Source organism: Saccostrea cucullata, unplaced genomic scaffold, assembly GCF_032062105.1.
Source record: "Saccostrea cucullata isolate Sc308-1 unplaced genomic scaffold, CSIRO_AGI_Scuc_v1 ctg18130, whole genome shotgun sequence".
NCBI classification, from domain to species: domain Eukaryota; kingdom Metazoa; phylum Mollusca; class Bivalvia; order Ostreida; family Ostreidae; genus Saccostrea; species Saccostrea cuccullata.
This window is the reverse complement of record NW_026925958.1, coordinates 1-9169: the sequence shown is the minus strand read 5'-3', so window position 1 is coordinate 9169 and position 9169 is coordinate 1. Positions and strand designations below refer to the sequence as shown.

Below are 9169 nucleotides of genomic sequence, written 5' to 3'. Positions count from 1 at the left end.
AGGAGATTAAGCCAACGAACTATAACAATTAAAGGTTAAGGTAAATGTTATAATATACAATTTTAACTTAAAAACATGTATAAACCTGAAAAGCAAGATTTAACACTTTATTCTATTAAAACTGGCAAAAGCGTAAATTTTAAAGTTTTGAAAGAAATGTTAAAGTTAAGTACATCTACCAGAAGGAAAGTGTTGTTGTCACAGTGTTCTTTTTAACTTCAACACAGTTAGGCGTTAGTTAGTACATTGTAACTTCCTACAGCATAAAGTCCGACAGACAAGATGTTAACGTTTCCGCTTTCCCCTTCCTTTTATTTGTCTGACGTACTGTGTGGACGAAGTTTTCATAGTCACCAGAACTTGAGATAATTAAACATTTCAATATGTTGCTACTCTTGCAAACTCTCGTAATTATTTACTTAAGTAAGTGTGTCCTTCTTTAAAGGATAAAATGGAAGGAGTGATCTTTCCTTGAACATTTATAGTTAACTTTGAACATTGTAAACATGTATCACATTCATGGTTTATGCCTATTGATATAAAATATCGGTGTGATTTTTTTCACCAGTTTCAGAAATCCCTAAGACAGATTCAAAACCGAAGCGGAATGAAAACAGACTTAAAGGTAGGCTTTTCTATATAATAAACATACTTTTTTTTCTCTATTTACAAAAAGATACATGTAATTTACAATCACTAACATAATCAAATTAAATGATATTAAAAGATTGCTGTAGTTCTGTGTTCGTGGTTTATACCCAATGATATAAAATATCGATGTGATTTTTTTCAAGTTTTCAGAAATCTCTAAGGCCAATTTAAAACCTAAGCGGAATGAACACAAACTTAAAGGTAGGATTTTCTAGGTATTAAACATACTTTATTTACAAAAAATTACAACCACTTACTTATCACAAATATGATTACGATATTTTTTGCAATAATGAATTATATTGATGTAGTTTTGATGTCTATATAATTATATAGTAGTACGCGATTTGAAGCAAGGCAAACATATTCTTTGCAAAAAAGTGCTTATAAGATATACTGCTTGAGTCAAATAGAATACATTATCTAAACGTAATTAAAACATACGTACATAGCAAAACAGGTCCTTCATTGTATAATTATAAAGGTTACCAGAAAAATATCGATGGGTTCGAAAAAGCTATAACACAATTTTTTCAGCATTTCAGTAAACATTTATGTATATTTTGTATACTCTATTTAAAATCCCCAATTTGCAAATGTCAAAATTATTTGTTTATGAAATAGCATGTACATTCTTAAATGGGTAAGGATGATCGTTTCTTATATATAGTTGGCAGCAGACTGTGCCACAATAAACATGTGTCTCTGCATAAAGTATGCTTTATCTCTACCGTGTGTTCAACCAGAAGTCTCTGTCGAGACTGTAGCTCTACTGGTTTGTACTTATCAAAAACCATTGCACTATTTTATGTATCTTTGTGTAGTCTACTTGTGTGCCAACTTATTTTGAAATCAAACTAAACCTGTAGAAGGAGTAGCGTTTTAAAGGAATTTCACAGAAAATTCTATTTTTAGTAACCATGGCAACACCGTTCATCGAAATCAAAAACCGATGCACTATTCTATGTATCTTAGTGTAGTCTACTTGTGTGCCAAATTATATTGAAATCAGACCAAAACTGTAGAAGGAGTAGCATTTTTAAGGAATTTCACAGAAAATTCTATTTTTAGTAACCATGGCAACACCGTTCATCGAAATCAAAAACCGATGCACTATTCTATGTATCTTAGTGTAGTCTACTTGAGTGCCAAGTTATATTGAAATCAGACCAAAACTGTAGAAGGAGTAGCGTTTTAAAGGAATTTCACAGAAAATTCTATTTTTAGTAACCATGGCAACACCGTTCACCGAAATCAAAAACCGATGCACTATTCTATGTATCTTAGTGTAGTCTACTTGTGTGCCAAGTTATATTGAAATCAGACCAAAACTGTAGAAGGACTAGCGTTTTAATGGAATTTCACAGAAAATTCAATTTTTAGTAACCATGGCAACACCGTTCATCCAAATCAAAACCGATGCACTAAATTATGTTTCTAAGCGTAGTCTACTTGTGTGCCAAGTTATATTGAAATCAGACCAAAACTGTAGAAAGAGTAGCGTTTTTATGGAATTTCACAGGAAATTCTATTTTTAGTAACCATGGCAACACCGTTCACCGAAATCATAAACCAATGCACTATTCTGTGTATCTTAGTGTAGTCTACTTGTGTGCCAAGTTATACTAAAATCAGACCAAAACTGTAGAAGGAGTAGCGTTTTAAAGGAATTTCACAGAAAATTCTATTTTTAGTAACCATGGCAACACCGTTCATCGAAATTAAAAACCGATGCACTATTCTATGTATCTTAGTGTAGTCTACTTGTGTGCCAAGTTATATTGAAATCAGACCAAAACTGTAGAAGGAGTAGCATTTTTAAGGAATTTCACAGAAAATTCTATTTTTAGTAACCATGGCAACACCGTTCATCGAAATTAAAAACCGATGCACTATTCTATGTATCTTAGTGTAGTCTACTTGTGTGCCAAGTAATATTGAAATCAGACTAAAATTGTAGGAGGAGTAGCGTTTTGAAAAATTGTTTACAGACAGACGGACAGACAGACAGACGGACGGACGCCGGACGCATTACTATCGCATAAGCTCTTCTGGTCTCTGACCAGTAGAGCTAAAAATGTAGCTATTAAAATAATGAGAAGTATAACTTTTGGGGCTTGTTGATAGCCTTCTTATGGAACTGTAGGTTGTGACAAAGGAGCACGTGGAAACTGCAAAAATACTGGAAGAAAGAAGGGAAACGTTCAGAGCTGTCGCTGTGATTTACCCTGCATAAAACTTGATGACTGTTGTCACGACTTCATTGAAACATGCGGAGAAAGTAAGACAAAGTACATGTACTTCATGATACAGTAAAACTCGGTTATATCGAAGTCACTGGGGCCTATGAAATTACTTTGCTATATCCCTAATTCGTTATATCCATATAAGAAATTCGTTAAATTTATATACTCAGTAGCTGGGATCCAAGAGATTCGTTTTATTACCAAGCAAGTTTTACTGTAGGGTTCTTTGTATTAATAATATAATTTATATATACTACATGTATTATGCCATTAAGTATTTTGCCACTAAACGTAAATTAAAAAAAATCAAAAAATTTTAGGTCATTTAAAAGTATATATACAGTTATGTGCGTGTATTGTTTAAAATTGTTACATTTTTAACACTATAAAAGATATGATTTCATATGTATACAAGACAAAAAAAATATTCCTACCGGGTATGTTAACAAAAAATATATTTTCGTTTCTCTTAATTTTAGTACCGACTGGTAACGGTCGCGATGTATTGACCACTGGTTTGTTGAAACCTCGACTTACAACTCAGAAAGAAGTCAGAGTTCCGTCAAGGACTCAATTTTTCACAACTCATCCTGCAACTGTCAAAATGATTCCAGGGCCTTCACTCTCCACTACAGAGATTACAATGAAGTCGACATTGAAAGTAGCTTTAGATACAACTTACCCTGTGTCATCACGCACAGGAGCATACTGTTCTCAGTCACTTACACCGGAAACAACAACACCGCTCACAACACAGCTGATGACGTCATTGAAAATTTTTCCCGCTATTAAAAATAACATAAATCAAACTACCACAGTTTTTGATAAGTCAACAACAGTTCAAGACGACGTCATTAAACATGTGACGATAATAAAGATTTTGTCGACACGCGGTATGTACAGTTATATCAAAGAATTGTAAATAAAAAAAAGAATTTCTCCAAGGTTTCAACACTCGCAAAAGATGGGAATATTTCTGGCTTATTTACGAATTGTAAGAAATAGTAAATTACATACGGTGATTTTATTAACGACCGACAATTGGTTTTAGAAATGGCTTGCTTGCAAAAACAATAATTTTTTTCTTAATTAAGCAAGCATTTTAAAATTTCTAAACATACTGACTTCTGAGCTGGGTTTAATATTTTGAGGTTAGGCAACAGTGATCAGTTATTTCTGTGAAAAATGGTGTTGGATCCGTCCCATAACATTTTACACCTAGTTCTATGCAATAATCGGTAAATTAAGGACATATGCAACGTACTACACCAACTGATAATTTTTCAAGATATTCTTAATTTAAAAAAAAAACAATAGTAATCATTAGATACACACAAATTAAAAAAACCAAGCATGCACAAACAGGGGTTTTGAATAGATATCAACTGAAAAATCTTAAATTATTCATAGAAAAGATTTACGAAAATACTAGATATTTTTTCATCCACAATTTGATTAAGAGGTGTACAGCACCATATACAGACATTAAATGAGTCTTAAAAGTATCGAAATTCAACTCCAAAGAAAAAGAATACAAGCAAATTCAAAGAATTGTGGTCCCTCGCTTTCGGTGTCTTTGTTTGTGAGATGTCATTTTTAGCCGGGCTTATTGCTCAAAGAGCAATTGCCGGTGTAACGTTGAATATTGACCCGAGTTGAAAATTGACCCGGGAGTCATTTTTCAACGTTGAATATTGAACCGGGGTCATTTTTCAACGTTGAATATTGAGACCAAAAGTCGTTGAATTTATACCCGGGGTATTTTTCAACAGCTTGATTTTTTTTTTCTTACCCCGGATGACGTCCACAAGTTGAAAATTGACCCTGTTGAATATTGACCCCACCTCAAAGTTTGAACATCTTTTTTAGCTGGGAAGTTGTTTTACGGGATTTATCAGTATCACTTTATTTCTATTCCGGTTTCCATTTTTTTTTTTCAAGAATACTAGAAATAAACATACAGTTTCCCCCGTGTATACATGTACATTTTGAACAGTGTACGGTTTTAGATATCTTCATGACAACTTTATTTTTGACAATACTTTCCAAAATCCATGGCATCCATAAATAACTACAAAACAACAAATAGGGCATAAAACAAAAATCTTAAAATTCTGCAATTAAAGTAGCCCTATATATATTGATCAGGTGAGTGGAACATCCCATCTAGTCAAATTCAGTATAAAAATAACAAAATTATTCTAAAACATTCTTATTCTATAGAATGTGATTCCTATTCGATTATTTGTTATTTCTATTCCATTATTTGTTACATGTATTTGTATTTGATAAATTGCTATTCCAATTACAGGAAATGTGACAATACGATTCATATATCATAAAATTTACATATTTTTTTTCTCGAAAACACTCGTTTCCTATTCGATGTCATTAATATTTAAAACAAACGGTTGCTAGTCGCTAATTTTGTCATTCCTATTCCATATTTTTTTTAATTCGTTAATTATTTGGTTTATATGCAATAAAGTTGTTCGAAAACATACTAGCATCCATTTTTATTCGAAAAAATACGATTCCTATTCGATAAACTTCTCATCTTATTACATAATTTTATCTCCATGTCCTCCTATGCGATGTTTTTTTTTTTTTCTTTTTCAATAATTTCCATGACTGCATTCTGGGAAATATGACAAATTAAACTAGAATTGGTTGTAAACTCAATTAAATAGGAATGTAAAGTTTCACATTATTATCGAATTTAAATCATTTTATCACATAGATTGAGAAAACAAAATTTGAACATTCTGGAATAAGGCACAAGTTTTTTTCTATTCAAGACTTAGAGACTAGGGATTCAGCATAGATTAAGCTGTTGCTGTTTAATATGTGTTTCGTTTTATACATTGATGGAGTAATTATAGAGGATTTAGTTATTCAGAATGCTGATATAATTATTTGATTATGCCTCGCATCAATTTTTGACAAAGATATCCAATATGCTTTAATATGAAGTACATGTAGATCCTAATTAAAGACTTCAAGGCATTGTCACGTTTCATCAATTACGGAAAATTAAAAAAAGTATTAATACAAGTTGTAGTAATTTTTTTTTTCAGAAACATCAAGTTATATTCTATATTATCTTTAATTGAGAAATCAATACTTTTTCTGTTTTTACAAAAAATTATCTCCATTTTAACACTTGTTCAAAAGAGAAAACCAGGCAGGGGGGGGGGGGGGGGGATCGATGTCACTCATTTTTAATAATTTTTCTAAAAGTACCCCTACAATATAGCATATGGTCACAAGAAAAAAGTTAATATGCATTTCAGATTCTATAAATAGTAACTCAAGTCTTTATGCTGTTATAAACGTAATCATGTGATCAAGTCAGAGAGCTTAGAATAAAAGTTGATATCACCTTTTCGTGCTAAATAGGTGCTATCACCTATTTGAATAAGTGGTATCACCTATTCTACCACGATTATTCAAAACATGAAAGGAAGCCGCCGGACCTTATTCTCCAATAGATCACGAACGTCATCAAAAAATTATCAGATCAGAAACATGTATCAAATTAAAAATATTCAAATGCATGTTTGACTGTAGAATGAAATACTTGTTTAGACCGCATCGATGTCGTCTTTATATGAAATAAACACTGTAAATTTCATAAAGTTGCTGATGAAGACGGTTTTTATAGCTAAGCGGGGCTATTCCACAGACCTCCCTACACATTAAACAACGTGATTTTAGAAGTAAAACAGGAACATGATTTAGTTATTGTATACCGGTATTCGTTTTAACTGATCAATACATATAACGAACAAATTTGTAATTCAAAAAAGGTTATTTTCAATGTAACGAAAGCTCAGATCGTCTGCATTCCTAACACAGGTAAGCAAACAAATTTTACCTCTGGTGTTAAATAAAACAGCGTAAACGAGACATGGTGACCTAATTCGTTTCTCTATGGTAGAGGAAACGATCAGCCGTATTTATCGGTCTTGCTAGAATAGAAATAATGTCCTTGTTGTCGTGAATGATGCATATTAACCTCCGAGGTCGAGAAATGGCTAACGCCTCGGCTTTTATTTTTCAAACAACATTTCTCGACCTCGGAGGTTATTCTGCAACATTCACGAAAACGCGGACTTTATTTCTTAATTCGAAAAGGTGATTTTACCTATTTGAGTTTCTTACAACAGTCATTAATGAATGATCCCTATAAAATATAGATTACCATTGGATTCAAGGAAATTCGGACTACACAGTTTTCATGCGTTTTATACGATTATCTTGTTGTTTACTTGATATATAAGTTAATTTAATTAATTTGTAAGCAAAAAAAAAAAACAACAGCTGTTCGACAGGAAAAGGTGATATCACCTAATCGAATAGGCGAAATCATCAATTCGAATAAGTGATATCACTTTTTGAATTGGTGATATCACAAATTCTAATCAAATAGGTGATATCAGCTATTGGAACAGGTGATTTCACTTATTCAAATAGGGGATATTACTTTTTCAAGTGAATACCAAAACGGGGCCTCCTACCTATGAATTAAGTCACAGTAGTTAAAACCCAATCAAAATATGTGTTTTTATGCTGTTGAATTTTGAACCGGTTTCATGATCAAAATTCCACGACCCGGCTCAGTTTTCAACGGATTAGGGTCTAAATTCAACACCTTTGGTCTCAGTATTCAACATTGAAAAATTGACCCCCGGGTCAATTTTCAACCCGGGTCAAAATTCAACGTTACACCGGCTTATGTGATCCTGTTCAAGGCAGGATGTTGACCCCGTAGTCGTCATTTTAAAGTTACGTGCAAAGTTATAGTTCTTACTCTCAACCGCTTTCATGAGATAATACAAACGCTAAATAAAGCAACAAAAATAAAACGAAGTTTTATCTATATAAAATAAACATTTGTAGTAATGACTTTGAAAACTTCATAAGTCAAAGAACATAGTTCATTTTTGATAATCAGTGTTACCGTAGTTCTCTACACATACGAGGTAAAGCAGGAGAGGGAACCAGACTGGCCTGTTTGTTTACATTCAGCTGCGGTACCAGATTAATTCTGATTCTGACAAAATCGGACCGTGGTATTAGGATTGAAAAACTCACTGTCAGAGTCTTATAATTTATATTGATAGTTTTAAGATAATTTTTTCATCAGAATATAAACGTGATTATGTAAGAAATCCATTCTACTCTGTAAATGAGCCTGGCTCTCTGTACTTCTGAGTACTTTGATTAGACATATTGTGCCAAATATGAACATCCTATCTTATGTCATTTAGAAATTATTACCGAAGTTGAATTTTTTAAAAATAAGGTCAATCGTGAAGGTCAAGGTCAAGGAGTCAGAAATCATAGCATGCTCGGAAATATCTTGTCACAGGTAATGCACATGTTAAATATGAAAGCCCTATCTCTTCTCAATCAAAAGTTATAATGAGCAAGATGTGTTTGTTTAACACTGATGACACCATAAGGCAACATAGCGAAGATTAAACGTTTATGAAATGCAAATTAAATATATTGTTACCAGATGTAGGGTCTTCTCACAAGAAATACGATTGTGAAATACGAAAGACCTAGCACCACCTGTACAAAAGTTATGGCCAAGGAAAAGATTTTGAAAGGTATGTTAAACTCCAAGGTCAAAGGGTCAAAGTTGTTGGTCTCTTACAAAAGGTCTAATGTCACAAGGATTACATATGTAAAGTATGAATGCCCTAGCCCTTACCGTTCAAAAGTAATGACCAAGGTTAAAGTTTTTAAAAAAATAGGCCAAACTCCAAGGTCAAGGTCAGATGGTCAAAGTTCTTGATATCCAATGAAAGGTCTTGTCACAAGGATTAAATATGTGGAGTGTGGGGGCCCTAGCCCTAACCCTTCAAAAGTTATGGCCAAAGTTATAGTTTTTAAATAGTAGGTCAAACTCAAAGGTCAAAGTCAGAGGGTCAAAGTTTTTGTTATCCAATGAAAGGTCTTGTCTCAAGGAATAAATATGTGAAGTATGAAAGCCTTAGCCCTTACTGTTTAAACGATATGGCCAAGGTTAAAGTTTTTAAAAAGTAGCTGAAACTCCAAAGTCAAAGGGTCAAAGTTCTTGATATCCAAAGAAAGTCTTATCACAAGGAATAATTATATGGAGTGTGAAAGCCTTAGCACTTACTGTTGAAAAATTATGGCCAAGGTTAAAGTTTTTCAAAAAGGTCAAACTCCAAGGTCAAGGTCAGAGAGTCAAAGTTCTTTTTCAAATGAAAGGTCTTGTAACAAGGATTTAATAATTA

At 32.8% G+C, this 9169-nt stretch overlaps 1 long non-coding RNA gene across 1 annotated transcript; it reads left to right on the top strand.

Moving 5' to 3' along the window:
- Positions 1-342: 342 nt before the first annotated feature.
- Positions 343-854, top strand: LOC134270169 (uncharacterized). The gene is made up of 3 exons (XR_009992741.1): positions 343-423; positions 569-625; positions 802-854. It is a non-coding gene; the product is annotated as an uncharacterized LOC134270169 (long non-coding RNA).
- The last annotated feature ends 8315 nt before the right edge of the window (positions 855-9169 follow it).